Genomic DNA, 19,417 nt, shown 5'->3' with positions numbered 1-19,417 from the left:
GGATTGATGGATTTGTGGAAGTGCACTGATGGTTTTGAGAAAGTACGGTTTGTAATGCTATAACCCCGGCATTTTATGTTCTGATAAGTGTTACAACAGATGTCCTACAACTAGTGGGTGTTAACCTTCCATGTTTTACAATGTGCATGTAGCATGGTGTTTTTCCACAAGCACAAAATTATGTGTGGGAAACTTTTGTGTAAGATGTACAGTGAGGAAAAAAAGTATTTGATCTCCTGCTGATTTTGTACGTTTGCCCATGGACAAAATAAGTATCAGTCTATTATTTTAATGGTAAGTTTATTTGAACAGAGACAGAATAACAACAACAAAATCCAGAAAAACACATGTCAAAAATATTAGAAATTGATTTGCATTTTAATGAGTGAAATAAGTATTTGACCCCTCTGCAAAACATGACTTCGTACTGCAAAACCCTTGTTGGGAATCACAGAGGTCAGACATTTCTTGTAGTTGGCCACCAGGTTTGCACACATCTCAGGAGGGATTTTGTCCCACTCCTCTTTGCAGATCTTCTCCAAGTCATTAAGGTTTCGAGGCTGACGTTTGGCAACTCGAACCTTCAGCTCCCTCCACAGATTTTCTATGGGATTAAGGTCTGGAGACTGGCTAGGCCACTCCAGGACCTTAATGTGCTTCTTCTTGAGCCACTCCTTTGTTGCCTTGGCTGTGTGTTTTGGGTCACTGTCATGCTGGAATATCCATCCATGACCTATTTTCAATGCCCTGGCTGAGGGTATGAGGTTCTCACCCAAGATTTGACGGTACATGGCCCTGTCCATCGTCCCTTTGATGCGGTGAAGTTGTCCTGTCCCCTTAGCAGAAAAACACCCCCAAAGCATAATGTTTCCACCTCCACGTTTGACGGTGGGGTTGGTGTTCTTGGGGTCATAGGCAGCATTCCTCGTCCTACAAACACAGCGAGTTGAGTTGATGCCAAAAACCTCGATTTTGGTCTCATCTGACCACAAAACTTTCACCCAGTTCTCCTCTGAATCATTCAGATGTTCATTGGCAAACTTCAGACGGTCCTGTACAGGGATGGAAATTACATTTTTTGTCCACCGGCCACTGTGGCTGGTGGATTTCAAAATCTACCAGCCACTCAATGTTTTTACCAGCCACTTTCTTGTTTTTAACCAACAACGTGAAGCGTGTTGACGACATACAGAGCAGTACATTATCAGATTTGTCTCGTCGTAAACTAACCAATCGCGGGACTCCCCATTGTCTGCTTTTCTCCATCGTTCTTTAAAAAAAAGTTTTTTGACTTTCGCCTCTTTGTCCACTGGCTCCTCCTGTCATGTTCCTGCTTTTATTGTGTGTTGTTTTGTTCATCTGCACTTCCTGTTTTATTTTGACATCATTAGTCGCTCTTATCCCAGGTCACTCGTCTTCCTCCCATCTTTTGCTTTCCCGCCTGTTTGATTACTGTCCCCGCCCCTAATGTGTTTCACCTGTTTGTTTTCAGCTTCCCCATTCATAAATACTTACCAGTCCCACTTCCCAGTGCCAGATTGTAGTTGTACTTATGTCACTCTCTCCAGCGTTTTCCTCCAGCGTTTGTTGTCCCGTGTTACTAGACCTCGGTTCTCGACTACGATTTTTTGCCGTCCGTTTTTGTAACTCTGCCTGCATTTTGTTCTTGGAACAATAAAGACTGTTACTTGTGACACCCCTCTGAGTCGTGCATTTGAGTCCGCCGTTGTACCCTGTCACCTCCTGAGATGTTTTCTCAGCGGACCTCTTAACGCCTGCGATGTAAAGCCACATTTTTTTTATGTGCGCCGCCTCTAAAGTGTACGTAAGAGGATTAGTGCCAAGCAATAATACAAAAAATTAAACCATCTCAACAATAAAGTCACATCGTTGTGTTTCGAGAAAAAACTCGTAATATTTCGAGAAAAAAGTCGAAATACAATCTTGAGAATAAACTCATGAAATATCGAGAATAAAAGTCGAAATTAAATGTAGAATAACGCATTCGATCAGTGTGCATTGCATAGCCTACTGATGGCAGAGTTGGATCAATTAGTCAAGCTATATTATAGACTTTCTTTCAGTAACAAAGAAATACTATCAACTATTAGCTAATTATGACAGAATTATAATTAGCATACAAATTTAAAAGAGAATTTGCAAGCGGCTAGGTCTTTTTAGAAAAAAAAAATGTGTCCAATTTGCGCGATATACTCGCTTTTGTCCAACATGAATTGACAACTAGTGGACAAATGCAAGGTTATCGCTGGCTTCACCTACGCGCGATTTATCGAGGTTTCGTGGTTTCCCATAAGACGGATTATTAAACTTTACTCTTGATATTTAATGAGTTTATTCTCAAGATTGTATTTCGACTTTTTTCTCTAAATTTAACGAGTTTAATCTCGCATTATAATGACTTTAATGTCGAGATGGTTTTATTTTTTTTATTATTGCTTGGCACTAATCCTCTTCCGTAAAAGTGTCCGGGTGAAACAGTATGCTATTTTTATTTACCCGCCACGGTGGCCGGTAGGTGAAGCGAGTTTACCCGCCACAACACAAAATCACCCGCATTTGGCTGGTGGCGGGTGCTAATTTCCATCCCTGGTCCTGTACATGTGCTTTCTTGAGCAGGGGGACATTGCGGGCGCTACAGGATTTCAGTCCTTCACGGCGTAGTGTGTTACCAATAGTTTTCTTGGTGACTATGGTCCCAGCTGCCTTGAGATCATTGACAAGGTCGTCCCGTGTAGTTCTGGGCTGATTCCTCACCGTTCTCATGATCATTGCAACTCCACAAGGTAAGAACTTGCATGGAGCCCCAGACCGAGGGAGATTGACAGTTCTTTTGTGTTTCTTCCATTTGCGAATAATCGCACCAACTGTTGTCACCTTCTCACCAAGCTGCTTGGCAATGGTCTTGTAGCCCATTCCAGCCTTGTCCCTGACATCCTTGGACAGCTCTTTGGTCTTGGCCATGGTGGAGAGTTTGGAATCTGATTGATTGCTTCTGTGGACAGGTGTCTTTTTTACAGGTAACAACCTGAGATTAGGAGCACTCCCTTGAAGAGTGTGCTCCTAACCTCAGCTCATAACCTGTATACAAGACACCTGGGAGCCAGAAATCTTTCTGATTGAGAGGGGATCAAATACTTATTTCACTCATTAAAATGCAAATCAATGTATAATTTTTTTGACATGCGTTTTTCTGGATTTTGTTGTTGTTATTCTGTCTCTCACTGTTAAAATAAACTTACCATTAAAATTACAGATTGATCATTTCTTTGTCAGTTGACAAATGTACAAAATCAGCAGGGGATCAAATAATTGTATTCCTCACTGTAAATAAGGGGTCAGGACTTAAAATCTGAAAATGTTTGGCCCATTTTTTATTTTAACAAAAGATGGGCCTTGAGATCAGATCTGCCTATAGTAACAGTCCCTAAATAACCACAAGTACAAACTGAAGTATGTGGAAGTATATGCAAGTTGAAATACATCCAGTGTTTCACACAAGGTTTTTAATCCACCAAAACACTACAGTAAACAAGCATCACATGAACAATACTATTATTTTGAAAGAAATACAACATCTGGGTTGACCACACTTTATGACTAGGTTGATTGTATCGTGGTTTAAAATAAAAAATGAAAATTATGACTTTGATACGTGTATATGAGCAATGATGATTTGTGAAATAGTCAGCATTAACATTTAAGTTGCATTATATGGCAAAACGTTACAAACTTACCCAGAAGGTAGAGTATAAATGTGCATGAACAAGAAATGTAATTACAGGTAAACAAAACTTTAAGTAAATGCGTACTATGAAATTGTACAACAGGGATTAACGTTAGATAGTTTTCTTCACATTGGTAGAAATGTTTAACAGGCAATGATGGTTACTAACTGTAGTATTTGCGAGTTTAAGAATACCTTTTTTGCGTGTCTGCATGTTTTGGCGGGTGCAGGGACTTACGTGTAAGATATGCTCCGTTCTCGTAATGACTTGAAGGAACTTGTGAAATCCGATTTTTTATTGCTGTTTATGGTCTTATGTTTGTTAAATGTTGAATAAATTAATGGCGATATGGTGACAATAGCCAGCGTTTATATGTCAGTAATAGATACAATTAAATGACGTGGTGTCACGGCTGAGCCGCGATAACTAATGAAAATGGCGTTTTCTACCGGACCAAGAGCATGTTGAGATAAATTAAGTTTAAATAATGCTGATTTAATAACCATGTATTTTTATGATCTGCGACTGAAAATAACCACAAAGGGGAAGAGTTTAGAGCATGCCGTTCTTTCATTGGACAGTGAAAACAAAGAGATTCGTCCAACATGTCACTATGCCAACGAAGAGCCAATAAGGATGGGTTTTTCCACATGCGAATGAAAAGTAACCGCCCCTGTGGCGGGAGAAACAAAACCAATGGTTAATTTTGATTCGGGGCGAATATTTGTGGAAGCTTGAGGGTTACAACAAGTATTTTCAGCGTATTTCATGTATTTTGACTTATTTCCTATTAATAAATCTTTGTGTTAAATTCTCATTCGGACCGAAGCCTCGTCCTTCTTCAGAGATTCTGATACACGTAAATTCTTAACAAGCATCTGTGCATGTCAAACGTATACAAATAGTTAAACTGTATCCATATGTCAATTTTAAGCAATGTAACTGGTGTAGTTCTAACGTGAAGAACGATGATGTAAACCAATGACAAAGATGCGTAACCTTTTGACAGTTTCCGGGTTGTCTTATTAACTATGCGGCTACCACGGAAGACAGCTGTTGTTCCAGCGCGGGGAAGGCCGTTTACATAGTAAGTCCACGTTATTTTATTTGAAAGATTTGATTTGAATTGTGTTGCGGTTATAAACGCTAACAAACGACACATTTGAACTTTTTTTAAATGTATAAAACAATAAAATTTTGCTGCAATATAAGCGCTTTTATATGTCATTCATAGAGTCTGTTTTATATCTCTGATTTAGTTTGAATGGAATTATACACCGCTTTGTTTGGAGCTTCTAACCTTAGTAAGTAGACTTTTAACATTATTAATAATCAGCTTTAAATACCTGTATACGCTTAGTCTTCTGTTAACCCTCTTTGTGTTTATTTCAGACCAAGTAACCAGCATCAGTGTCAGTTGGACTGCACGGTTGTGATCTTACACATCCTGAAAAGATACATTTTGTGTAAGTCTAATTATTTACAGACATTTTCAGCCTTCTACTTAAATTGTATTAACATTATGGCAATATGCATACAGCTGAATCTTTGTACTCTATTTATCGGCCAACAGGGTGAGGACCCACTGATGATGAAGACTACATCACCATGATGGCTTCAGTTATGGACCCCCCACCCTGTGGCTGCACAGTGTCAAGGCTTTTTTGAACACCGTTACCCCATTACATAATGCTTGAAAACTGAAGGTAATACATATATACAGTCAACTCATCAAAACTGTGATGTATTTAAATGTATATTTGAGTTAGAATAATATTTTATCCTGTAAGTGGGTCATTATTTACATGTTAAGCTAGAGAAATGGTGAAAGATAGTTATAACATCAGACCAGACACGGATGACAATCAACATCTACACATAAACAGACGACACCCCAAAATACAAATGAACCAGCCAATATTACACAGAGATACAGACATTAATCCACAGATGCAATGGTGCAAAGGCCCCATTTTTCACATGATCTAGCTCATTGCAATGACTGCGATGTTAGAGTTACACAACGTAATGTGTTTGACAAAGTTGGATTACGACAGTCGACAGTTTCCAAAATACTGGTGAAGTTGGGGATTTTGGCACATTCTATACACTCATTATGAAAGGCTTGGATACTTTGTTAGAGCTTCAGACTTTGTACACGGGCCTGGTGATCGTCTGCAGATTGAGTTGATTGGTGAATCTCTGATACATCTCGTACATGTGACCATGAGAGAAAATGAATATTATGAACAAACGTTTGGTAATTTACATGTTTTATGCAGAGTAATGCCACGGTTATGATCAATGAATCACTAGAGCTTAACCCACAGTACACATGCTGAGGCCCTGGTTAGTGTTTGTGAGCTACAAACGGGAGCTGGTTTAGCGTTATATGGTTGTGAGACATTCACAGATATTGTTTGGTTTGAAGAAATGACAAGGTGTAAAATTGTTGTCTTTGAAAACGGGATGGTCACTTTTACAAGTTTCAAAACAGCGAGGACACCCACCCTAGAACCGTCTTTAAGTACTTACATGTTAACCATTTCTATGATATCATGAATCTGAAGGGTTTTCTGGGTGTGTCATATGTTTTTGAGTGGTGTTATACAGGTTTTAACACCCGTGTTGATCATGGCTGTGAACATAGCTGTAGTGTCTGTCTTCATGAATTTTGTCATACCCAACCCCATAACCCAAAGCAGTGCCCGGACTGTAAGCGGATATGTTATTCTGACTTTTGTTACAGACAGCATAAAGGCTTGAAGCTCCACAAAGGTGTGGGTCGTGGTGTCAGCAGGTGTGACCAGAAGAAATACTGTGTCGATTGCAGCTGTCATTGCAACATTAGTATTACCAACTATAAAGCGCACAAGTGCACAGCTAACATGTGTCCCAATTGTAATGTGGATCTGACTGTCGAAATGAATCATCAGTGTTTCATTAAACCCTCTAAACCCAAGAATCACAGTGAGCGCTACATATTTTATGATTTTGAGACAATTGCCAATTTGAGAAAATTGTCAGTCCTTTTTCTGACAGCACATTCAATCAGAGATACTTTGATAGTCATTGCTATCTACCAATGAAGCTAGTGGCCTTGCCACGTTCTATTGGTTTTAAGGCCTCGAAAAAAGGCTACTTATCTCACAAGTTTAACATCAAGGAGAATGAGAAGTATGTTGGCCCCCATCTGGAACCACAATACTATGGTGTATTATTGTGACCATGATGGCTAAAGAAAAAGATGAGTTTTGCAATGGTACGAAACTGTTTCCACAGCCACCTTTGTCATGCAGGATGAAATAAAGGCTCACTGCGTGAATGATGTGGTCATCTTGAGAGAGGGTTATATGCGGTACAGGCTTGAGTTCCTGGAGTGTGGTGGTGTTGACCCCTTCCGGTCAATTACGATTGCTTCGGCTTGCATGAAAGTCTTTTGAAACAGATTCCTCACCAAGGACACCATTGCATTGGTCCCCTAAGACAACTGCAATCGTTGTCAGAAGACATTCTCAAACAGCTCAATCCAATGGCTTGAATATATGCCACTGATGAGAACATACCAATACAGCACGCCCTGAACAGGGGTGAAGTGAAAATCGGTGCCTACTATGTTGATGGATACGCTGAACGTGATGGTATGTGCGCAGTCTTTGAATGTCAAGGGTGTTTCTGGCACAGTCAGTCATTGTTCAACAAGCACCAATCCAATTACAAAGATTCAGTACGGGTTGATGCGCCAAAAATGGCTGACACAACTTGAGGCTTTAACACTAGGAACAGCAGGCCTTTTTTACCCCCTATAACCACCAGAGCCTAAAGCCATTTGGCGTCATTAGTATACGAATTGTCCCTATTAGCATCGACATTCCTCTCTGCAGCATCACCATCCAGCCAGAGCATAAGTTAATCTACAGGGACGTAATCAAACTACATAGAATAGTCAAAAAAATTATGATTTACAGAATTTGTTTTAAATGGTTAATGAATATGAAAAAACAAGGATGTGTTTATATTGAATATTTTACTGGCATATAATATCTTTCTAAAAGTAACAAGAATAAGTTATCGAAAAACAGAAAGGAGCTATTAGAAAAAGACGAGGTCCTAAATTAATAGACTGTTAATAGACTGTGAAGGGCGCATCTTTGCGTCTCTCCCGCAGGTTATAGTGGGGCTATCTGGTTGATTTCAACGCTGTAATTGAAAAACCAAGAGGTGTTATTAGAAAAATTTCATTTTGTGGATAATTATTTAGCCTAATATATTTGTAGAATATTAATGTTCAGTAAAATAAGCAGAGCAAATTCAAAGAGAGACGACAGGATGTGTGTGCGATTTACTTTCTCTTTCCCTCCTAAAATAATGTAGATTTACATTTTCAATTTACATTTGATGAATTAGCCTACACAATAAGCTGAATCTCCTATTGAAAAATGGTAACCCATGTGATAAGTAGCCTATATCATTTGTATTATGTTTCAAAAATAGCCTAATTAGGTTTTCACCCATCTGGGTGTATTGCACATTCATCCATTGACATCATGCATTCAGTGAGGGGTGATTAGCGCCTGGGCACCATTTGGGTACCTTTGCTAAGTGGCGTGGGCTGTTGGCGGATTAAGTAAACAATTTTTTTTAACTCTTTCTGCTTTCATGCCTGTTAGTCGCATAACGCAACTCTCCTGCTTCCTGCCTTTTGCCAGCCATTCTTTCTATTCTTACTTTTTAAAATCTTTTACCTTTGTTTCATTTTTGTTCTATATTTGTTTTAATCATATTTTTTAAATTTTCTGTAATTTTTAAAAGAGGACCTCAGCATAGTTCTTTTGTATTTTTGAGTGATGGAGGAGCTAAGACAGCTGTGGGAGGAACGGATCAACCGCTTAGAAGACTTAGTCACCAGAGCGCTCCTCCAGTCGGACTGTGGGTCCTGTCCAGTAGGTGAATCAACAAATGCTAATGCTAACATAGCAAAACAGGCTTCCCCAAGGCTAGAGAACTCTAAAGATGTCCCTAGACTTGATAGAACGCAGTTAAAACTGGTGAATAGATCAGAGCAATTTAAGAGCGAACGGCTGAATGAGATGATAATACAGCTTAAAATATGTGAGAGTGAACAATTAAATGACTCTGTTGCAGCTACTCTATGGGTTGATCTACTAAATACTAACGGACAGACACAGATTGGTATACAAGGAATTACTTCAAATCTAGACCACTCTGTCACGGACTTGGCTGACTCTCTCTCCTGGACATGTGCTAATGCCACTGGATTAACCGCAGAGGCTTTCAGACATAAAGTCACATCTTACTTGCACAGCACCGGGCTAATCCAGCAAGAAATCAAATAAGAGTGCACCATCCCTCAATCCACCACCTGAACTCACACTTCAAAACAAGTACGAACCACTGACTCGGAACAAAATATGTGTAAATGAACCTAGGGAAGCTAACTACAACACTAGTATTAGGGCTAACCAAAATCCAAGAAATAGCCCTAAAACCACTGATAGGATGAGGGAAAGAAGAAACTTTGCTAACTTCACATCTGATAAGCCAGATACTACCTTGATTGGGGACGACATTACCAAGCATATCAAAATGACAAAGACGGAAATCCTAACCATGGCTGACACATCGGTCAAAGAGCTAACAGAAATGCTGCCAGTTATTCTCTCTACCATCATGCACAACATGCAGATTATTATCCACACTGGGTCTTTTGACATTCTACAAAGGAAAACTGGCTCTGAGATCCTGAAAGATGATTTTTCTATGCTACTGGAGAAAATTTAAATGTTTCAACAACATGTTTTCATCTCAGACCCCATTCCAACCTTGGGGAAAGGAATTGAATCTTTTAGCAGACTCCTTGGGCTGAATATGTGGCTGACATCGGCATGCCTTAACCACAGGATAAGGTTTATTGACAATTTCAATGTTTTTTGGAACTGCTTTAGTCCTGATAGTGTTCATCCGAACATCATGGGATGCCGGCTGCTTGGTTCCAAGATACGTCACGCTCTTGGAATGCCATTGCCAAACAAGATAAGCAAGAAGGCCAGTACTCATAGGCAGAGTATCCACTTCCCCTCTCCTGACCCTCTAACTAAAATCACCCAATGCTTCCAGAAGATATCCTTGTCCCAAACAGGGGCACCGCAACTCCCACCCCCCTCACGCTCTCCACCTCAATCACAGTCTAATCAACATGTCTAATCTTTTAACTGTAACACGTCTACTTACTAGTCCAGGAACCCCTTTTAAGAGGAGGAAAACTAAACTTCAAATTCACTATGACATCTATAAATAAAGCCTTGGTAACTTCAACAATGAGTTAAGCAGGGCCAGACAGCAACATTTATCGGGAATGATCAACAAGAATATCAACAATACTCGCACTCTATTTGTCATGGTTGACAAGCTTACAAATCCAATAAAGCAGATAGCATCCGAACTCATGTCCACTGTGAAATGTAATGAATTTGTGTTTCTTTAGTGAAAAAATTATAAGTATTAGATGGACCATCAGAACTACAAAGTCTAACAAGGACACTGTACCGTGATCACGACCACCAAAACATAACTTGGTTATTATGTCGCATTTAAATACAATTTATCAAAAATCCCTAGAAGAAACAGTTCAACATCTTAAAGTGTCTCGACACACTGCCATCAGACTTTTTTAAAACAAATTTTAAATCTATAATAGTGGACCTACAGCAAATAGTTAATAGCTCTCAGCAATCAGGCATTTTCCCAATGTCTCTAAAAACAGCTTTCATTAAGCGCCTATTAAAAAGGAGAACACTGGATGTATCTATAATGAACAACTATATACCTGTATCAAATCTCCCTTTTATATCCAAGATCATTGAGAAGGTTGTCTTCAATCAACTCAGCAATTTTTTTTATCTCAAGCGGTCTCTAAGACAAATTTCAGTCAGGTTTCTGATCTCACCGCAGTACTGATTAAATGATATAAGGCTGAATACTGGTTCTGATAAAATAACAGTTCTGGTTCTATTAGATCTCAGTGCAGCATTTGACACTGTAGATCATAGAACACTTCTGGATAGGTTGGAAAATTGGGTAGGACTCTCAGGGACAGTCCTTGATTGGTTCAGATCTTATCTAGATGGCCAGAGTTTATTTGTCACCATTGGTAATCATGAATCTGATAAGGTGGCTATGACATGCGGAGTTCCACAGAGATCACTTCTCAGACTGCTTCTGTTCAATCTCTATATGCTACCTCTGGGCCACATTCTACAGAACAACAACATTAACTACCACAGCTATGCTGATGATACTCAAATATATATGGCTCTCGAACTGTATGACAACAGCCCAATAGACTCTCTGTGTCACTGAATAGAGCACATAAATACCTTAATGAACCAAAATTGTCTACAATTAAACTAAAACTGAGATTATTGTGTTTAGCAACAAAAATAAGAGAACAAGTATTAGTAAAGAGCTGGATTCTTGGGCCCTTAAAACCAGGGATCAAGTGCATAATCTTGGTGTTCTGACTCAGACCTCAAATTTTATAGTAATTTCAAAGCGGTCACCAAAACAGCATTCTATCATCTAAAAAATATAGCCAGAATCAAAGGCTTGGTGTCCTAAAAAGACCAAAAGAAGCTCATCCATGCTTTTATCTCTAGTGGGGTTGACTACTGTAATGGCCTCTTAACTGGACTCCCGAAAAATACTGTAAAACAGCTGCTGCTCATTCAGAATGCTGCTGCTAGAATGTTAACCAGGACCAAGAGAACAGAGCACATCACTCCGGTTCTTAAATCTTTGCATTGGCTTCCAGTTAGTTACAGAATAGATTTCAAAGTGCTGCTTTCAGTTTATAAATCTCAGAATGGTTTAGGACCCAAATTCATTTCTGATATGTTTGAAGAATATAAACCGAGCGGGGCTCTTAGATCCATGAACACAGGTCAGCTAGTAGAGCCCAGAGCCCAAACTAAACATGGACAAGCTGCGTTTAGCACTTATGCTGTACACAACTGGAATAAACTACCAGAATATCTTAGACGTGTCCCAAAAATATACATTTTTAAATCCAGGTTAAAAACACTTCTCTTTTCACATGACTGAGCACTTAAACTTAGCCACACTGTTTAGCCTTTTAGCTTCCTATGTTTTTATCCCATTTTTTATATTTGGATGTTTTCTTATTGTATTTCTTATTATTATGATGTTTCCACTTGAGTATTTGTTTTTATGTTATTGTATTTTTATATATATTCTTTATCTTTGTAAAGTACATTGAAAAGTCTGGGATTTCACCAGGACATCAGGTAATTTTTTTGCAGATTGCATGACAACATTCCTGAAGCACAAGCAGGAAGCTAGCGGGTTCTGACCATCAGTGGTTGAAGATGATGTTATAGAACAGTATATCGGTGAATATCATGAAAAGGAGGGTTTGCAGCTTGACAAGGAAAACATTGTTGTAAACAGTTCTATGTGATCTTTGGCTAAATTGGCAGTGAATAGATGGGGTAAGATGGGTGAGCTGTCTAACCTTATGAACACAATGTTAATTACAGATCTGGAGGAGTTTAGCCTCTACCTTTTTTCCAGTGAAATAGAAGTTGATTATTTATCTTTCATCTCAGACACAGTTGCGAGGTTATAATGGCATTACACAAAACAGACACCAATCAAACCATGTAACAGCAATATTTTTATTGCCGCGTTCACAACAGCTTATGCCAGACTTGAGTTGTATTCAATAGACATGTACTCTACACAGACACTGATTTGGTAATCTTTGTCACATGCCATGGGGATTGGGTGCCCCCACTGGGGCCATTCTTGGGTGACTTGGCTGAAGAGTTAGCAGATTGTGACAGCATTGCCCAATTTGTTTGTGGTGGGCCAAAACCGTTAAAGGTCTGACCTTTCTCAAAGCAAAAGGCATTACACTCAACAGCTACAACACAACCATTGTTAATATGGAGGAGCTAACATGACTGGTTAATAACTTTGTACAAGGCGAGGGTGGTGATGATGATCACGTACTTGCTAATTCAGACACAATTGCGAGAGATAAAAGAAAATTCACATTGAAAAAACACATTTTGTCTAAGCGTTTCAAAGTTGTGTACAACAAATGTGTACTGCTCCCCGATTACAGCACAAGGCCTTACGGGTACTAAATCACATTCAAAGATGGATAATGGTTTTGACCCACAACTTTAACACCCATTCAGCTGTGTCATTAGCCAGTAACTCGGGTAAAACATTTTGTGAAGATGTTGTTGGATAATGCTGATGTTGTTTTCTTCAAATAAATTCATAAAATCGTCTGGGTTTATTCATGTTGGCAACCGATGTATGACGAAATGTTGATGTGAGGGAGATTACTTTATAGAATGTCTACCAAAATCGCTGTGTGATGACAATCTGCTACCGATTCAGAAAAACAACCTTTTAATTATTGATAATTTAAAGAAAAGTGTATCAGAGAGTTTGGAGAGAGTTTTCAGATATTCACACCTGCGTAACCTGAGTGCAATTTACCTTTTCCAAATTTCTTTTGTTAAAGGCAAATCTATTAGAACTATTTACTTGAACATAAACTACCTCATCTTGTTTAAAACCCCCCCCATGACAAATTAGATTAGCATTTTAGGAAGACAGATATACCCCGCTCTTTCTCGGTTCTTTATGGGGGGTTTTAAACAACACATCCACCTATTGGTTATTTACTTATTGACTTTAAAGCTACGACACCAGAAGATTGCCTTCGGGACATGACTGTCACCAACTCGTTGATAATCAATTATATCTGTGTAGATGTATAGGGTGTCAAACCCTACCAGAATATCTGTGGGGAATGGCCCGTACCATGGGGCGTACCACAGATCGCCTGGTTTTAGGTCTAATATCTCTTCCAGTTTTGCACTAAATTTCACTAAAATTGGGCTCACTTTTTAGAAACATTATGTTTTTATATTCATTATACCCTGCCCATACACCATGTGGTTATATATAAATGTTGATCTCTGCCACTAGTTTTCCTATGCCATTATAATAATCGGTGTTGAGTTCATATTTTCAAGTTTTATCATGTTTTGAGTTATTTAGTTCAAATGCATTTGTATTGGAATTCTATCAAAAATACCTCCCAATCACCTTTCGAATCTATAACTTTGGCAAATTTTGTGGTACAACTTGAATTGTTTGGATAGACAGGTCTCGATGAGTTACTGGGCAGTGTTATGTAGAAATCTCTGTCACCCATGCTGATCGCATTCAATGTAAATGACGTTATCCTGCAAATCCTAGAGTTTTATCCAGTTTCTAGGTCAAGGACTTGTTCCGATGTAATCCAGCTGTTGAATTTCTCTGGCCAGCTAAGCCATTTCACAAGACAATTTTTTTTCCATTTCTGTATATTCTCATCCAGAACTGCTTCCACTTTAAAAGTTTTATCCTTAGCCACGATTATTTTCAGTAATTCCTGTTCATAAAAGGTCCCAACTATAACATAACCATCGTAATCTTTTATTCTATATACAGGAGGTACCCACGGAATGCATTCATTTATTGTAAAAAATTGTAAATGCCCCTCTCAACTTTGAGAGTCTCACAGTATCCCCAACACAGAACTTGTAACTTTGACTACCATTTCTCATCATTGTTGTACCATACAGGTTCTTGAGAACTAGTCCAATATTTTCTTCACAAACGTCAGCAGGCTTCATCTTAATAGACCAATGGTAGCTATGGTTGTAACCATGAACAAAATCTTGAATAACCTCAACATATTGATGAGTGTTGGCATCTGTGAGATACCTCCACCTTTGTGATTTAATTGCTTTATTAAACCTCTCAACGATACTCGCTTTGACATCATGTCCTGTAGCAAAATGTTTTATGTTAACAAAAAAAACTCCTTATCCGTTTGGACTTTTTGTGGTGTTCTTCCTTCTTTTAATATCTCTTCAAATGCTAGCTTTACCTCGATAGCGCATTTCTAAGCACATTAATCCATGCGTATTTGCTTAATACATCTATGCATGTTAACATAATTGTGTTAACGTTTTCCAGACTTTAAGCACTCATGTCAACCAAATCCAGCTGAAATTAATATCATGAGCAATTCTGTTTATTTGAAAATCTATAGCTACAGGCCTGTGTAGTATGTGTGCATCCTGGGTGAGTCGCGAGTCATTTGCCTCGCCATTTTTGAGGATCTCCCCATTATGCTCTTTTTAATCCCTCTCTACCCATATAAGCAACAGGGTTTGCCTGGTCGTAGTAAATACTTTTTATAACCTGTTCAGACACCGCAGAGCATTTGGTCAATAATGAGAAGTAATACATGTTTAACATAGTTTTGAGTATTTGGAATTACCCATCATCCAAGAATTTCAGAAAAGTTACACAAACATTCAGATTTCTGCAGATTAGAAAATTTCTTTGAGAGTTTCTTGTTGTGTATACCGGTGGAATCGAGTGGTCGGGTTCCAGGGTACTGTAGAAGGGTTCAGCGTTGTCATCCAAGGCATCACACAGCCAGTCCTCAGCCTTGGGTTCTTCAAACTCTGGTTGGTTGTATTCTTGAGACATGTTTCATAAATTCTGCCGACTGCTTGATAGTCACAGGGAGTTTGTCTCTTTTTATGCTGTGTTGAGGACTATGTTAGCTTAAGGTGGGTCTTCAGTGACTTACATCAGTCAAACAGTTTCCGGAAATAGCTCCAATCTAACAGAGTCATACTGCTTCATTCCTTTAAGCAATACATCTACCATATTATGTGTGACCTGATTTTGGCCCAAATAATACACTTTTCGAAAGGTGTTCCATAAACTGCCATTAAAAAGCATTTGATCAGTCACACCAGCCTAAAACTCTTGGCCTTCGGGTAATTCATAAAATTACCTCTTGTTTCTCTGGGTTGAAAATGTATCCACCGATCTGCCCGTCGACCAACTTCCACTGCCGTGCCAACATATCCCGGTGTTGTGGATGGATTCGGGTTAAACTCTGCATTGGTTTCATCGAGGCTGGCATGTTGATTGCGTCTCTGCTTTCCATTTGTAATAACATAAGTTAAGCATCTGGGTTAAATGAATGAACCCACACATACCTATGTAGCAGTCCTCCACATGGTGCCGTGGTGAACCTCTCTGGTGCCGTGGAGTACTGTGCTTGCTCTATCCTAAAAATATACATAAAAGTGGGTGAACAGGTAAATATGGTTAAACCAAGTAAACTTTGCAGCAATTATCAGATCAACATGTAATTCAGATACATCCAGTGCTGCAATCCACATGGTGTTGTGGTGTACAGGTGCATCTTTGGGGTGGTGAGTGACGGAATCTAAAACATAAATCCAGAAAATCACATGGTATGATTTTTAAGTAATTTATTTGCATTTTATTGCATGACATAAGTATCAGAAAAGCAGAACTTAATATTTGGTACAGAAACCTTTGTTTGCAATTACAGAGATCATACGTTTCCTGTAATTCTTGAACAGGTTTGCACACATTGCAGCAGGGATTTTGGCCCACTCCCCCATACAGACCTTCTCCAGATCCTTCAGGTTTCGGGGCTGTCGCTGGGCAATACAGACTTTCAGCTCCCTCCAAAGATTTTCTGTTGGGTTCAGGTCTGGAGACTGGCTAGGCCACTCCAGGACCTTGAGATGCTTCTTACAGAGCCACTCCTTAGTTGCCCTGTCTGTGTGTTTCAGGTCACTGTCATGCTGGAAGACCCAACCACGACCCATCTTCAATGCCCTTACTGAGGGAAGGAGGTTGTTGGCCAAGATCTCGCGATACATGGCCCCATCCATCCTCCCCTCAATACGGTGCAGTCATACCTATGATACAGACCTCTACATGCTTTGTAAGTAGGAAAACCTGCAACATCAGCATTGTATCAAATACTTGCTCTCCCCACTGTAAGTAGCAAATGTGTAACAAAGTCTCACAGCCTTTCATAAAAACAATACATGTGCTGCTGCAAATGGACAGCTTGGAACAAAAGTTAATCACTCTTAGTGAAAGAGAGAGCAGAAGGAAGAGGGCAATGATCATCTTCTCTCTGTCCCTCTGTTATTGTACAGAGGTGCTGAAATGAGAAGCCATTTTCTGGATTTTTGAAAAAAAAAAGGTACACTTCTCACAGTTGAAATGTACCTATGATAAAAATTACGGACCTCTACATGCTTTGTAAGTAGGAAAACCAGCAAAATCGGCAGTGTATCAAATACTTGTTCTCCCCACTGTATGTGACTTGGCGTTCAATAACTTTCAGTACAATGTCGAAAAAAATCTTTCAGGAGTTCATCAGATTGTAGTAAAACAATGTCATAATCCACATGTTGTACTGTCCAATTCAGAGTTTATAACTTATACCATACACCCTTTGAAAAAGAGTTGTTTGTTTTCCTGAACGAGACTTAAAGAACCAAGTCACTAAAATGATCCAGTTTTCACATTACTACAACGTGGGATTCCTAGCTTGCAAAATGGCGACTGTCTCGTCTTACATGCAATTCACAACTGCTACAGCTCCATCTACGGACACGGCAGTGCTTAAACACAGTTAAGAAATGTCTCCCATGAAGCGAGTATGAAGTCCAGGCTATGCAAGTAGTTGAGCTGGTATGCAGTGGAAAAGGGCCATTAGTTTGTGAACAAAATTATGGTTAGCAATGGTGAGAGACAGCTGTTTCTTTGTGTTTACTGTACATGTCTACACAAAGGTCCTTTACCCAAGCAATAGTGCTTAAGTCAAAGTCTATTTTATTTATAAACTACCAATGTTGACCAAAATCCTGTACACTAAGATTCAACAATATTAAAATAAATTCAATACAAATAATCAGTTCTTCCAGGCAGAGGTACAATAACACCTCTGCCTGGAAGAAAATGGCAAAACAAGGCAATACAGCAGTTCACAGCGAATGCCCTCTTTTTGGCGGCTAGCCGCCAGTGTAAACCATTCAGACCGCTGGTGGACAGCCGCCTAAGATGCAAATTAGCTGATCCAAATGGAGATCAGGAGAAAAGCGGCAAAAGTTGGTGGCCCGCTGGCTGTAGGACATTATAGCCTCCAGCAGCCCGCCAGCAGCAAAACACCATCGATTGCTCAATGGGAAGCTACAAAGAATGTGTAATAACTGTAGTTATTTGATTGACAGCTGTGTATTTTGCACCTTTAAATTGTAGCCATGGCAGTTCAATTAAAACAATATCTGAGTTGTAACTTTACAACAATTCATGGGAACACAGGCTATATGCCCATGCTCTACCTAAGTTGACATTTTTACAGTAAGATTAGGGAGGGTATTTTCCAAATAAATTGTTGTAACCTGTAATAGTCTCTTGATCATCAAAATTAAACAATTTTAAGATTGTTTGCTCAATCATGGATGTTAATACACATACTAAAGTAAACACACATTTGAAAATGACCATTATAATCTCTTCTAAGCCCATCATGATCTTACAACAAAAGGGGAATTCATTAATATGCTCTGCGCTGGGGAAGACTGATCAACTTCCATTCCATATATTAACCATACAATTAGGCTACATTTATTACTATCTGAAAAATTCAAACAACTACCTAGTTTCATTGTTTGGTACTTAAGGTGGTGTAGTGCTCTGATAGTGTCAGCATTTTGAAGTATCCATTTTGAAGCAGAACATTTTATTACAAAACCAATTGAAGTAAATGTTCTGAAAACAATTGCAATGTTACATGCAAGCAAATTCAGTTTGACTAAACAGTGGCGGCATAATAGCCATAACACTATCTGTTGCTCTTTTACACTTAGTGAGATTGCATTTGGTACACATGATCTGGGTTGTGATTTTACTTTATATATGAATGATGTTTCAAGTTGGCCACATGGGGGCACTATAGTGAAGGAAAAACCATAGATGTCGTTCTGCTTGCAACTATGAATAAGTTGGAAAAAAAGTAATCTGGCTGGTAGTAGTTTCAATGCTGAAACTCATTAAATTCTACTTGCAGCTTAAATTAAATTGTGTTTGTGTCTGTGTGTTGTATGTTTTCCCCTAATGATCCAGACATTTTGGGAATGAAGTCTCCTGCCACAAGAGCTTCAAAGGCGGTGAGCAATCATGTCATCCTGACATAAAGACAGTGAATGGATACAGTGCACACTAGTGACAATTATTTTGCCACTAGTGTTAGTGTTAACTAAAACTTAAGCTTCTCCTTTCAAATACATAATTGCATGTAGTTCCCCAAACACTAAGAACATGAATCCTTATGTTCTATTACTTTTCCATCATGCTGGCCGGTAGGATTGTAAAAACCTTTATCTTTGGCATGCTTACATTTTTTAGATCAAGCACTGGAACAAGGTTTATGGGGGAGAACAGGCACCCAACAGATAGACTGGTCACTATTGAGTATTAACTGCAGTATATACAGTTGTGCTCAACATTTTGCATACCCTTGGAATTGGTAATATACTGTATGTACCATTTGTAAAGAAAACATGTGTGAGCAGGCAAAACACGTATTTTATTTCGTATGGAATTCACATTCAACAGAAGGGCAATCATAAAACAAAACATGGCAACAAAGAAAGAAATTAACTGACTCCTGTCTGCATACCTTTATTTCCTAATACTGTGTATTGCTC

General features: G+C 39.0%; 1 long non-coding RNA gene across 1 annotated transcript; it reads left to right on the top strand.

The window, feature by feature from the left end:
• The first annotated feature begins 4,790 nt into the window (after positions 1-4,790).
• Positions 4,791-5,174, top strand: LOC109615470. Its single transcript, XR_002196461.1, has 3 exons — positions 4,791-4,833; positions 5,006-5,050; positions 5,139-5,174. It is a non-coding gene; the product is annotated as an uncharacterized LOC109615470 (long non-coding RNA).
• Positions 5,175-19,417: the final 14,243 nt, after the last annotated feature.

The sequence above is a fragment of the Esox lucius genome, chromosome 8, assembly GCF_011004845.1.
Source record: "Esox lucius isolate fEsoLuc1 chromosome 8, fEsoLuc1.pri, whole genome shotgun sequence".
Lineage (NCBI taxonomy): Eukaryota > Metazoa > Chordata > Actinopteri > Esociformes > Esocidae > Esox > Esox lucius.
This window is presented reverse-complemented; position numbering and strand designations above follow the sequence as displayed.